General features: G+C 36.6%; 1 pseudogene; it reads right to left on the bottom strand.

Annotated features, from left to right (window-relative positions):
* Nucleotides 1-5255: 5255 nt before the first annotated feature.
* Nucleotides 5256-6266, bottom strand: LOC101724052 (protein phosphatase 1 regulatory subunit 42 pseudogene; annotated as a pseudogene).
* Between the last annotated feature and the right edge of the window lie 7279 nt (nt 6267-13545).

The following is a 13545-nucleotide window of genomic DNA, read 5'->3' as shown; positions in this document are numbered from 1 at the left end:
TCTTTGGTCTCCTTGTGGGCTTCAATTTTTATTTCAGATACTTTCTGGGTTGAGGAACCTGGTTCCCTCCTTCTCTTCTTCATGTTGCTATATTCCAGTATGTGGATACCAAATGTCAGAGAAGCTGTTTCTCTTCTGTTTACCACTCCAACATCTTCTCAGAAGTCACATTGAAATATCTATTTGGAGTTCTTTAGGTTTTTTGGATGTTGATATTCATTTCTCTCTTCAAATTTGAGAAGCTTCTGTGATTACTTTTGTTTTGGTACCAGGGATCAAACTTGGGATCTTGAGCTTGCAAGGCAGGCAGTGAAACCACTGAGCTAACTCCTCAGCCCTCTGTGATTACTTTTTAAAAATAAACTGTCAAGTTCTTTTTTTTTTAGGAGAACTCCCACTATATATATATATATATATGTATAAAGGTTTATTTGATGATACCTCCTAAGTCTCATATGCTTTCTTTATTCTTTTCCATTTTTTATTTTTGTTTCTCTGATTCGTTAGTTTGGAATGATTTGTCTTTGATGTCACTAATTCTTTCTTCTGCTTGGCTATGATATTGAAGCTCTCTATTGAATTTTTCATTTCAGACATTGTATTCTTCAGCTCCAGAATTTCCATTTGACTCTTTTAAAAATGACTTTTATCTTTTTTTTGTTGAACTTCTTGCTTTGTTCATCTGTTATTTCTCTGATATCTTTTAGTCTTCTAGGTGTGTTCTCTGAAGCTCTTTTAGCTTTTTAAAGATAATTGTTTTGACTTATTTATTTCTTGGAATCAGCCACTGGAACTTTTATTCCTTCAGTAGTGTCATATTTCCTTGACTTTTTGTGTTCCTTGAAGGCTTGCCTTGCTGTTTTCATATCTGAAGGAATAGTACCATCGTTCTGCCTTTACTGTCTGTCATCAGGAAAGAAATGTCCTCACCAGTGAGCCAGGTCTGAGATTCTGGTAGTCTCTCTGATTCTTCCATTAATGCATCAGCTCCATTCTTCATGTTCCCTCTTAAAATGTGGAGGAGTGTTAGGACTGTATAACTTCATGATCCTGAAAAGTCAGACCTTGAAGCTAAGGACTTCTTGCTATTATTCTTACAGCAGTGCCTGAAGGTGCTCTAGGTCATGCACCTTCTCCCAAACCAGCAGCACTGAGATCTTCAATGTGTCAGCTCAAATATTTTTTGTTTACTAGGTTACTTAAACCTCTTTTCTAGTCTTTAGGACTTACAAAAAGGTAATTTCACCTGTGAATGGTTACCAAAATTAATGTTCCTGGTGAGACATGGGCTAGAACCTCCTATTTACTAACTTGCTGATGTTATTACACTCTAAACTCTTTTAGATTCCTAGACGCTATTGAAGTTCTGATAATCCATCTATTTATCATAATTATAAATTTAAACTGAGATAATTATGAATTTTCTTAATTCATTTAACAGCAAAAAATAATAAACATTAAATTTTATAATTAATGAAAAATAACTTAATTTTTTTTTTTTTTTTTTTGGTACTGGGGATCAAACTCGGCACCTTGTGCTTGAGAGGCAGGTGGCAGAACCACTGAGCTAAATCCCCGGCTCATAACTTAAATTTTAATGATAGTTAAAAGAATGGCCTTAATTTGCAGTTTTGCAAATAAATACCTTTAGTTTCTGAACTGATGCAAGACATCAGGATTCTCATCTCTACTTCTATGTTCTACTTCTACATTCAGTCTGCCGAGATATAATGCATTAGGTCCCCTTGTGGGGTATCACTTCTGCCTATACTCAAAGCCTGGGCATATGAGAGCATCTGAGGATACTTCAGGACACAACTCCCCTCTCAGGGACATACACACAATGGGTCTCAGTTATCCAAGAATGACAACATACTCAACCACGCATACACAGCATGGACAAAGTCATGCAACAGGTATTTAGTCTCACCATGTCAGTGAATAAACTGATAAGACACTATAACTCCTGTAAACTAAAAAAACTGTAACATTTCAGTAGTGGTGCTTGTTATGTAGCTGTTCTGTTGTTTTGCTGAAAGAATAAAGACATTTAGCTCTTGAGCTCTGGAGCTGTAGCTCCAACTCTCATGCTCTGATACTGCCCTGATGCTGATGGTTGTCTTCGTCTTATTCTTTATTGGGGAATTAACTAATTAACTCACTCATGAAGGACTATATGAACTAAATGGACCTCTCTCCAGGTGCCTCCTGGGGAGGCTTAGTCTTGCTTCTGCCTTCACACCCATCCAGAAACCTCTACTGTACAATGATGACTGAGAGTTAAAAAGGCAAATAGCATAACAATAAGTTATTATTATGAATATAGTTTTGACCTTGTTTGGAATCCTGTGCCATATTTACAGAATTGCCACCTCAGAAAAAAATCCTTTTTGACCATTTCTGGGTTTGACTTTTCTGATTATTACTGATAGAATGTTAAATAACATCTATAGTTCTAGTTGTTTACTTTCTACTTAAATATGTATCACCCCTACTCTATGTTTCATTCATTTTCTCTTCCCCAATTTTTATTTTTAGAAACCTTATAACTTTATATAATATACATACATTGCCTCCTGATCAATGTCAGAAGCTTTTATTTTCTTCCAACTGTGTAAGATGTTATTCAGCTCCATTTATTTTGTGCCTCTCAAAATTACCATTACTTTTCCTAGTCAAATTTTGCAACATTTACATTCTTTCTCAATATTATAATTAAACTTCCATTCTTTTCCTGTTAATTGGATTTAAAATGGAAAATGTTAAGGAGTCATTAAATTGTAGTAATTGTGAAACTATCTTTAGGTGTAAAAACTTGTTGAAAAATAAATACCATCTTATATCCCTGTATCTGTACTATTTGGAGAAAGATGTTTCAGACATAAAAGTGAAACAAATTATCTTTTCTTAGATGACTATTATTTAAAACAAAGACATGTAAAGATGCCTCTTACTTGGATTATTATTTCCAGCATAGTTTTTTTTGTTTTTCTTAGAGTTTGTAATTGCCTTGTGTGTGTGTCTGCCTGTGTGTGGTGTGCATGTGTTTGCAAAAAGAACTTGTATCTTTAAAAGAAAGCTATGTCTTCAATAAAATTCAATTTCTCAATTATATTATTTGTCAGATGCATCAATATGTGAGCAAGGCCTGTAACAGAGACATCATTCTGTGTTCTCTTGGATTTTTGTTTTCTGGTGTTCTTTGTAGTTTAACTGTAGTGAATATTCAAGTAAATTTTTAATAGAAAGGGAGCAATACTTGGTGATTATCTGTATGTATAAAAATATCCTTATAATTTCTTCACCTCTTGTTAAAAAATTGTCTAGGTGTAGAATTGTAAGTTGAAAGTAATTTTTTGTTGCATTTGTGAGGGTATTGTTTCAGTATTATTCAGTGGTCTCTGTGTGTATTGGTCAGCTTTCCTGTTGTTGGGACGCAATCTCTGAAATCCACAACTTAGAGATGGAGATGTTAAATTTATCTCTGTTTTAGGGGATTTGATCCAGGGTTGGCAGACCCCAAGACAGGAACAGCATGTTGGAAGGGTATGGTAGGGGGAAGCCACTTAGTTCTTTGTGGCAGGGAAGGAGAGCAAGGGAGCAGCACTAGAGAGGAAGGGGCAGGGACCAGATATAGTACCTAACATAATGCATCCACGGCCCACCAAGACATACCTACAAGTGTGCTTTACCTTCCAAGCCAATCAAGTTGACACAATCTAGCTTAACCCTCACAGTGTGGCTAATGAGAAATGTGATACTAACCTGATTTTTGCTTTCTCATAGGTAAGTTCTTTGTTCCTGAAGATACTTTTTGGCCATTTAATTTTTCTTCTGCAGTTTTGTGACTATAAACCCAGGTGTGGATATTATTTCATTCATCCTATTCTGAAACTAGTGAGACATTTCAGTTTGAAGACTTATTTTCAGGTTTTGCACAGTTTGTTCTACTATTTCTTTGCTTATTATCGTCTTTGTATTTTAGTTTCTCTCTTTTCTGGAACTGTTATTAAGTAGATATTGAATATAGTCAATTTTTTCCCTAATTTCTTTTCATTTTTCTCTCATATTTTGTTATAAGTATGCATTTTTTCTTTTCTGGGAGATGATCTTAACTTTTTCTTCTAACTTTCTGCTGAAAGTTATGTTTTTCTTATCATATTATTATTTTCCAATAATTCGTTCTGTCTTTCTTGTACCTCATCATTTCCTTCTGAGATTTTTCTCTACATATTTTTAAAAATTCCATAATATCTTTAGCAATACTAATTTAAACTTCTCTTTATTGAACTTGAATTATTGGTTTCTTCTACAATCAGTTATTTGATCATCTGTCTTTCTCTTTACTGTTGATGGTTTCCCAAACAGTCTGATGATCCTAGTTTTTCTATTCGTATTCATGAATGAAGAATTAAGTTGGTTTATATAGACAATCTTATTTTTATACCTTACTTTTCCAGCCTGTGCTGAATGAGAGAGTTGATTGAGCTCTGTGTAATGTGGACAGCTGCTAGACCTCACTGCAGACTTGGAGTAGGAAGGGAAAATCCTTAACTCCTCCTTACATAAGACTTTACAAAACAGCAATGGCTCCATTGTGTGGTTTCAGTCCTCTACTTGGAAGCCTTACTTACTTTAAGGCAATATCTCACAATATCTGGTGCTGTTGTAACAGAATATCTGAGATCTAGTAATTTATCATGAACAGAAATGTATTTGATCAGGGTTCTGGAGGTTGGGATGTCCAATATCGAGGTGTAGGCAAGGTGATTCTGATTTCAAGATGGTCCTTTGAATACTACCTCATCTGGAAAGGAGGAAGCCTTCATCTTTACACAGCAGAAGATTGAAGAACAAAGAAGAAACTATAGTAATTTTCCCATGAGAGATGACAATTAAATTTTTTTCTATTGAATAAGAAAACATCTTTATTTTCCCAGTAAATGGTACACAATGAGTAATAAGATAGATCCTTGAATTCACACATGGAAATCAAAATTTCAGATTCTAAAAAGAAGCAGATCAAATAAATTTAAAGAACTTATATATTGAGATACCATAAAGCCACAAACACTCAAAAGATGTTGTTGCCTAGTTGTATTTAAAAAATCAGACCATATGAGGCTGCATTTACTCAGTTTCCACATTTAGTTTGGGTTATGGATAAGATGAGGTTCATGTACATCATTTTCTTGTTAGTAAGCTTTCAGATTCCTTCAAAAAGAGATTATCTAAGAATGCTTGAATCTTTGTTCTTACTGCTTTTTTTTCTTGTTGCTTTTTTTGGCCTCTTTGGATGCTTTCCAATTCATTAGGAATTGTCTTTCCATGTTTTTTATTTCTTTTCCATCAAGAAATTCCAGTGATTTGGACACCAGTATTAGTCTGTTCCTGTATTTTGGTTTGAGACAAACAAGATTTCCATTTAGATCCATTTTCCATAGCTTTGTCAACACATTCAGTAAAACCTCTAAATCCTTCACATGCAGAAGTTGGTTGTCAACTGCTATAAGGTGATTCAGATTCTCCAGAATTTCTAAATCTTTTATGTCATCAATATTATTGTTGCTGATATTCAATATGGAGAGAGATTTTTGCCAGAGAATGAAGAGTTCTTGGATCAAATAGAAGCTTTGCTCCAAGAGGAAGTTTCAGACTCTCAACGTGAAGCTCTCTTAGTTCTTCTAATTCCTCCAAACCTTCTATGACAGCAAGGTAATTGCCACCCAAATACAGTTTTTCCAGTTTCTTTAATGATCTGAGGTTCTCTATACATGGAATACAATTGTTTTGTAGGTACAGGTGTGTCAGATTTGTGACATAATTCAGGTTAGTGATTTGACTAATACAATTATCATATAAATATAAAACACAAAGTGGGAGGGATAGTTGAAAGGAAAGAGGGGAATGGAATCAATATGAGAAAATGAAAAAATGGAAACAAAGTCTTTGTAAATATGGAGGGATGGAGGGGTTGAAGGGAGGGTACAGGAAGGGAGAAAAATAAGAACCAAGAGAGTATGTAAAGGTGCATATCTCCAATGATGAATGTCATTATGTTATGCACCTAAAATGTACCAATAAAAGGATATACAAAAAAATAAATATAAAACACAGATTTTTTCAAAGAGAGAGGCAATTGCATCTATATTTTTGTCTGAAAAATTTATATGAGTTATTTTCTTCAGGCATTGTGCAATGGTTTCTTCTTTTCGAGGTTTTAGATTGCTGTTTTTGGCAATGAGATCCACAGTTAGTTGAACCATTATATGTCTATAAAATTAAATCTCAACAATAGCTGTGTTGGTAACATGTCCAGAAGCAGGTTTAGGTATTGTTTATTTCCATCTTTTGGCAGGCAAGTTTGAAAAACATGACTCCAAGCTTTCCTCGGTCCCCTCCCTTCTTCCTTGAGGGCACTTGGCTGGAGCAGTCTGGTCAGTAACTCCGGTTAGGGGAGTTTCGCCTCAGGAGCCCGGAAGACAATTAAATTTTAACATGAGTTTTGGAAGGGACAAACATTGAAATACTACTACCAGGCAAGTAGTTCAATTTCTTCACAGCGTATTTTTCTACTTTTCTGTGTATGTATCCCTATGCACATGAGACAGTGGGAAGTCAGACAAGGTAGGTCTCAACCAGTTTAATCAATCATCGTGCTCTATCTCCTTATTTCCTCTTATATTCCCTTTTTATTCTTGCTCCTGCTATGTCTGTATCTGCTTCTTGAGGTTGGGATGTACTGGGGAAGAGAGCTTGGAAATAAGGAATTATGTCTACTTCCACTGGTGTCTTCTCTTGAGGATCCCAGGATTGTCATGACAGATGTTCTTTAGCAAAATTTTGGTCTTAGTTAAACAAGGAATTCATTAGAATACCCTTTATCCCACTTCAAACAATTGGTCTGGTCAACTCGTGGTCTCTACTCACACCATGAGGTAGATGAGAGTGTAGCCAAGTTCATTAAAGTGTTTAACTGACAAATTAATTGGTGAAACATCCCACTGAAGAATTTTTAAATGGCTTGCTCTTTATGTTTCCAACATCATCTTTAGGAAACCCGATACAGAGACCTGTAAACCTGGTTCAGTTTGATAGGGGTGTGGACTCATCTGAGCCACTTGGAAGCTCCAAAACAATCCTTTGCAATAAAGCTGTGCTTTTGGACTGAGAAAAAGAATTCTGCATATTAATTAAATGAAACAACTTGATGCAATGGATGAATATATACTGGCCCCTTTAAAGCATCCATCTAAAAATGATGGTCTCAATGATGTACATAAGTCTTTATGAACAAAGCATGTATGTTTGCCAAATATTTTTAGGAAGCACTTAATGAATGCCCATATGCCTACAGGACACCAAAAGAAGGAAAACAAATGTTGCATTTTATTGATGTCAGCAATAGCTTGTAAACCTCAGCTGTGACTTCATGCCCAGGAGTTGCTCCACTGTTCAGAATGAAAAACCATTTTCAAGGGAACTCCTGGCAACACTTTTAAGAGCACTTCGTGCATGGCCACACTACGAGAATTTGTGTGAAGTGCAAGGAAAGCAGCAGCTGGTAAGTAAATACAAAGGCTCTTGCCTCTGGAGGTCTGAATTCATTCACCATTTAGCTTCATTCGCTTCAACTGACTGTGTGTTGAAGAGGAAGCCAGGGAATGGCCAAACACACTCAACTGAGGTATGCTGGCTCTGCTGAATGGAATCCTGCCCACCACCTGGCTGGACTCAAACTTTCTTCAAGCCAAGCACTTATTACTCCTCTTCTGTCATGAACGCTAAATCCATGTCAAACATTTTCTGTTTTAACTTAGAACTAATTCAGGAGGAATTTTCTCTTCTGAAATTGGAATCTGTTAAAGTTTTAAATAGGAGACTGACTGGTAAGTACAGCTGTTGACTAGGATGGGGTCCTACTTTGGGAAACATTTTGTTTTCATTGCAGCAGGCTGTCTGTGAACTCCATAGACATTTGTGAATTAGTGTCATCTTTGTTATAAATTTGAAGTGGGGTGTGGGTGTTTAAGGTTTTCCATTTGAGAGTAAAAATTATGCCAAGAGAAGAAGGCTTGAGAAATGTTGCTAAGTTCTACTCTTTGGACACCATTAATCCTAAAGAACTTCTTGATCCAATAATAATATGAATCCAACAATGTTGGAGATCTGAGGTATCCAGTTCCTACATGGGCTCTTCTGCTACTCTGTGCCAGGGAGCCCCTGCTCAACCCAAGCAAGGCCGTCTCTTTTGGCTGCCATCAGCTACCCCATCCTCTCATGCCTCTGACCAATTTGGCCATTGCTCTTGAACAAAGCACACTAGCTCCTTTCTTCTTAAAACAGTCTTTAAATCAGCCTCAGAACTCCTAAGATCTTCATAGGAATTTAAAAATTTCCTTGGAAAACAATGTACTAAATTACACATTCTCATGAATTCAGATCAAAGAACCAGTGGGAAGAATCCTTCAATAAGGGGGAAAAGATTCAGAAAAAAATATTTTCAATAATAGCACTTGATTGTCCTTTGACGGACACGTTTTTAAGAGGAGATGTAAATGACCTGCCAATTCTGCCATCTGGGGAGGGAAAGAAGAAACATTTAAGAAGCAGAGATTGTTGGAAGAATATCCCATGCTCATTCTAATGTAGAAGATGCATAATCTCTGAGCCCGCCTTCTGTCATCCACCAGTGGCAAAGTAATAAAGATATACACTATATTTTCACTAGCAATATAAATGACAAAAGTATTTTTGGAGAGACTTTGTGTTTAAATGATATTTTCAACTTCTCACAGCAAGGTAGACAGGAGATTGGCTGCAGAGGAAACATCTCCATGCAGCTCAAGTGTCACTTCCTTCATTGAGCCTGAATCCTCAAGGGGCCCTCAGAGATTGCCTTTCCCTTTGAATTTATAAATCTACCCAACATTCTTTCAGAAATATTTATGGGTTATCTTTATTTAGTAGGTATTTGTCTAAGTGCTGGGACATGTGACAAAGTAGAAAATAACAAAGTAGACATGATCTCATCTTGCAAAGAGTTACATTCTAAGAGACAGCCTGTGCGTGCATGGCTAGAACTATTAAGAATCTGAGTCTCATCCTGCTTGCAAGGGCTGCCACAATTTCCTGAATGCTGTAGGACAGTTCATTAGTCACAGCAATAGCAGTTGCCAAACAGCCCTTACGTCTAGGTTTCCTAAACCTGAAATCTCATGGGAGAAGGTGAAGAGGGCCAGATGATAAGCATAGGGCTCCTAGTCCTTAATAATGGGCAAGAATCATGCATGCCCTTTGTTTTGAAGGGAGCCATGGTCTTTATTATACACGACAGTGAGCATGCTTGCTTTTTCCCACAGAGGGAGACACTTTCTCTGTCTTCAAAGGCTGTTCATTCCACAGACCACTTGAAGAGGTAGTTTGGAACAAGCCTTAGAAGACAGAGATAGTGTTATAAGGACTCGGAGTCCAAGGCATATCATGAGACACCCATGGAAAATTCTTTACTAATAGTTCAAAGGTATAGCTTGATTTGTCAGAGTGGGGCAGCCCTGCTTACACAGGTGAGCAGTCATTTTTTTTTTTTCACATGCTGCCTTCTGGTACATCTGGATGTGACCACTATATCAAAAGGAACAAGTCTTTGCATGGGACAGAGGAAGAGCAGCACTGAGCTGAGGAAATCTTCAGTGTATGATGTAGTTGGCAGTTTTCAGAGAACTTCACAGTCCCATGACTGCATGAAACATTAGCTATGTAGTTCATGGCCAGGAGGGTTGGGCTTCAGGTATCAGCCAGACCAGCCACCAGGGTGATCAGGCATTTACCTAAAGGGCAAGTTGAAAGACCTGGAGGAGAGATGAAAGCTATTCATGGAAGAAGTGCATTAACAAAGAACAAAACAAAACCAAACCCTTTATATTTGAAGTGAATTAGTCTAAGTGTCTCATGTTGGGCAGGATTTCTCTTATTTGAGCCTGATGAACAGACATTTAAAAGTAGCCATATGGATTTTCACAAAACTTGGTAAAAATAAAATGTGCTTCTAAGCTGTCTGCCAAGTTTCATCCTTAATTTTTATAGATGAGCTTTAAACTCCTAAAAAACAAATGTATGATAGAAGTTCTGATGCAGACACAGACCTGATTACAAAAACATGCAGTGGAAACTGAGATAGACTGAGATAGAATTTTGCAGGAAGAACTTCATAAAGGTTCATTTTGTACAATAATGTATTTGAAATACAGTAGAATGAAGTAAAAGTATGAAAAAATTACTCCTTGGGGGGAAAATGTATAGAATGAATTAAATGTTTCTCGATCAGAAACAGAAATCATAAATTATATATAAATATGTATTTTCTGAAATGCCTACTGCATATTTATCTAAGGTAACAAATTGACCTAGCGCACATTGTCTTGAAATTCTTGAACTGTGATCTAATTCTTCCTCACTAAAAACAAATATAGTGGGTATATTAACTTATTTTCTAGGCTGCCTAGCAGAGAAGGTACTGTGTATTTTGTTAGTCTTATTTAAATTTTAATTTTAATCCCTTCCTCTACATACTCTGTGCTAAACCTTGCCATATGTATGCTGTAAAAGTGTGTTTATATTTCAAAAATTTTTGAAAACTTTACAAAGTACTTTGCATACATTGATATATTGTATTTGATCCTATTTGGTCTTAACAATTACACTTTGCATAGAAACATTATTGTTTCTTTTTTATAGATACAGAGACTGAGACAGATAGAACTGCAATGATGTCTAAAACCACACAATGAGTGACAGTAAAGAACAATGGATTGTTAAAAATACTATGATCTTGCTCTTCCTGAAGTAACATTGTTATACACACAGCTTGTCTCTGTGGTGGGATGGCAACTTCTGGCTTGGATTATCCTTTCACTGGGGCTACCTTCACTTAATGGACCTATCTCCATTAAAAATGATAAAAAATATTTTAATAAATAAACTAAAGATCACACACACACAGTGGATTTTATTTTCTTTGTAGTCCAGGTTTATAAGGGAGACATCGAACCAATCCTTTTGATGCTTTAAAAAGGAGAGAAGAGAAGTTAAAGGAGGGAATGAAGGAAGCAATGCCTGAGATATTTTTAAAAATTAAATTCTTTTATTGGTACATTTTAGGTACACAACACAATTACATTTCTCATTGGGAATTGTACCTTTACATAATGCATCTTGGTTCTTATTTTTTCCCCATTCCTAGCCCTCCCTTCACGCCCTCCACCCTTCCCTATTTACAAAGAATTTATTTACATTTTTTTCCATTTCTCATCATTTTTCCTTTCCCTTCTTTCCTTTCCCCTGCCCCTCCCACTACCCCTACCCCTTTGGACCTTTTCTTCCTATTTTACACTTTCGATTATTCATTCTAATCATTGGTACATTTTAGGTATACAATATAATGACATTCATCATTGGAAATTTGCACCTTTACATAGTCTCTCTTGGTTCTTATTTTTCACCCTTGCCCAGCCCTCCCTTCAACCCCTCCAGTCCTCCCTATTTACAAAGATTTTGCTCTTATTTTTCCATTTTCTCATATTAATCCCATTCCCTTCTAGCCTTTCCCCTATCCCTCCCACTTCCTTCCCTTTTGCCCGTTTCTTCCTATTTCACATTACCTATTATACATTTAGCCCTTATTTACACTTTCAGTTTCTCACACCAGAGAAACTATTCAGTATTTATACATGTATATCCTATTTATTTCACTTAAGAGTATCTCCTCAATGTGCATCCACTTAGCTATAAATGTCTCTAATTTCTCATTTTTTATGGCTGAGTAGTACTCCATTTTATAAAAAAAACACATTTTCTTGATCCAGTCTCCAGTTGATGGGCATTTGGGCTGTTTCCAAGTTGTAGCCATCACAAACTGTGCTGCTATGAACATAGGCACACATGTATGACTGTGGTATGATTCTTTTAATTCTTTCGGGGAGATCCCCAGCAGTGGAATAGTGGGGTCAAATGGGACTTCCAGTCCTAGTTGTTTGAGGTATCTCCATACTGATTTCCACAGTGGTTGTACCAGCCTACACTCCCACCAGCAGTGGAGCAGGGTTCCTCTTTCCCCACAGCCCCACCAGCATTTGTTATTGGTTGATTTCACGATAGCAGCCATTCTTTCTGGAGTGAAGTGGAATCTCAGCATTGTTTTCATTTGCATCTCTCGAATGACCAGTGATGTTGATCATTTTTTCATGTATTTGTTTGCTATTTCTACTTCTTTGTCTGAGAAATGTCTGTTCATTTCAGATGCCCATTTTCAGACTGGGTCTTTAAATTTGGGAGGTCTGATCTTTTTAAGCTCTTTATAGATTCGAGATAGTAGACCTTTGTCTGAGGAAGAGCAGGTGAAGATTTTTTCCCACCTTGTGGGTTGTCTCTTCACACTGCTGGTGGTTTCTCTTGCTGGGCTGAAGCCTTTTAATAAGAAGAGATCCCACTTGTTGATTGTTTGTGCTAGTTCATGGGCAACTGAGGTTTTGTTCATAAAACCTTTTCCTACACCAATGTCTTCAAGAGTTCTACCTAACCTCTGTTCCAAATGGTTCAGAGTTTCTTTTTAATATTTAGATCTTTAATCCATTTTGATTTTAGTTTAGTGCATGGTGAGAGATATAGGTCTAATTTTAATCTTTGGCAAGTTGAAGCTGAATTTTTCCAATACCATTTATTAAAAAGGCTATTTTTCCTCCAGTGAGAGTGTTTGGCTCCTTTATCAAAGATGAGATGGCTTACTGTGTCTGGAGTTGTTTCTGCATCTTCTAATCTGTTCCACTGGTCCTCAGGTCTGTTTCTTTGCCACTACCATGCTGTTTTTATCACAGTAGCTTTGTAGTAGAGTTGCAGGTTGGGGATTGTGATACCCCCTGCCATGTCTCTGTTACCTAGAATTGCTTTTGCTATTCTGGGTCTCTTCTTGTTCCAAATGAAGTTTTGGATTGTCTTCTCAAGGTCCATGAAGTATGCTGCTGGGATCTGAATTGGAATTGCATTAAATCTATATAGCAGTTTTGGAAGTATGACCATTTTCACTATATTAACCCTTCCTACCCAGGAGCAGGGGATGTCTGTCCATTTTCTGATATCATCTTCAATCTCTCTTTTCAGAGTGCTATAGTTTTCAGAGAAGAGGTCATTGATTTCTTTTGTTAGGTTGATTCCTAGGTATTTCAGTTTTTTGGATGCTATTGTGAAAGGAATTATTTACCCTATTTCTCTCTCAGTGAGTCTGTCATTGGTGTAGAGGAAAGCTATTGATTTTTGTGTGTTGACCTTGTAACCAGCTACTTGACTGAATTTGGTTATTAAGTCTAGAAGACTTTTGGTGGAGTTCTTGGGGTCTTCTATATAGAGTGTCATGTCATCTTCAAATAATGACAATTTGACTTCTTCATTTTCTATCTTAATTCCTTTTACTTCTTTCTCTTGTCTAATTGCCATGGCTAATGTTTCCAGAACTATATTGAAGAAGAATGGTGATAGTGGACATCCTTGTCT

Source organism: Heterocephalus glaber, unplaced genomic scaffold (genome assembly GCF_053883595.1).
Source record: "Heterocephalus glaber isolate CG9 unplaced genomic scaffold, H.glaber_assembly_v1.0 deba00001571, whole genome shotgun sequence".
NCBI lineage: Eukaryota > Metazoa > Chordata > Mammalia > Rodentia > Bathyergidae > Heterocephalus > Heterocephalus glaber.
The sequence above is the reverse complement of the archived record's forward strand: the minus strand, read 5'-3'. Positions and strand labels throughout refer to the sequence as shown.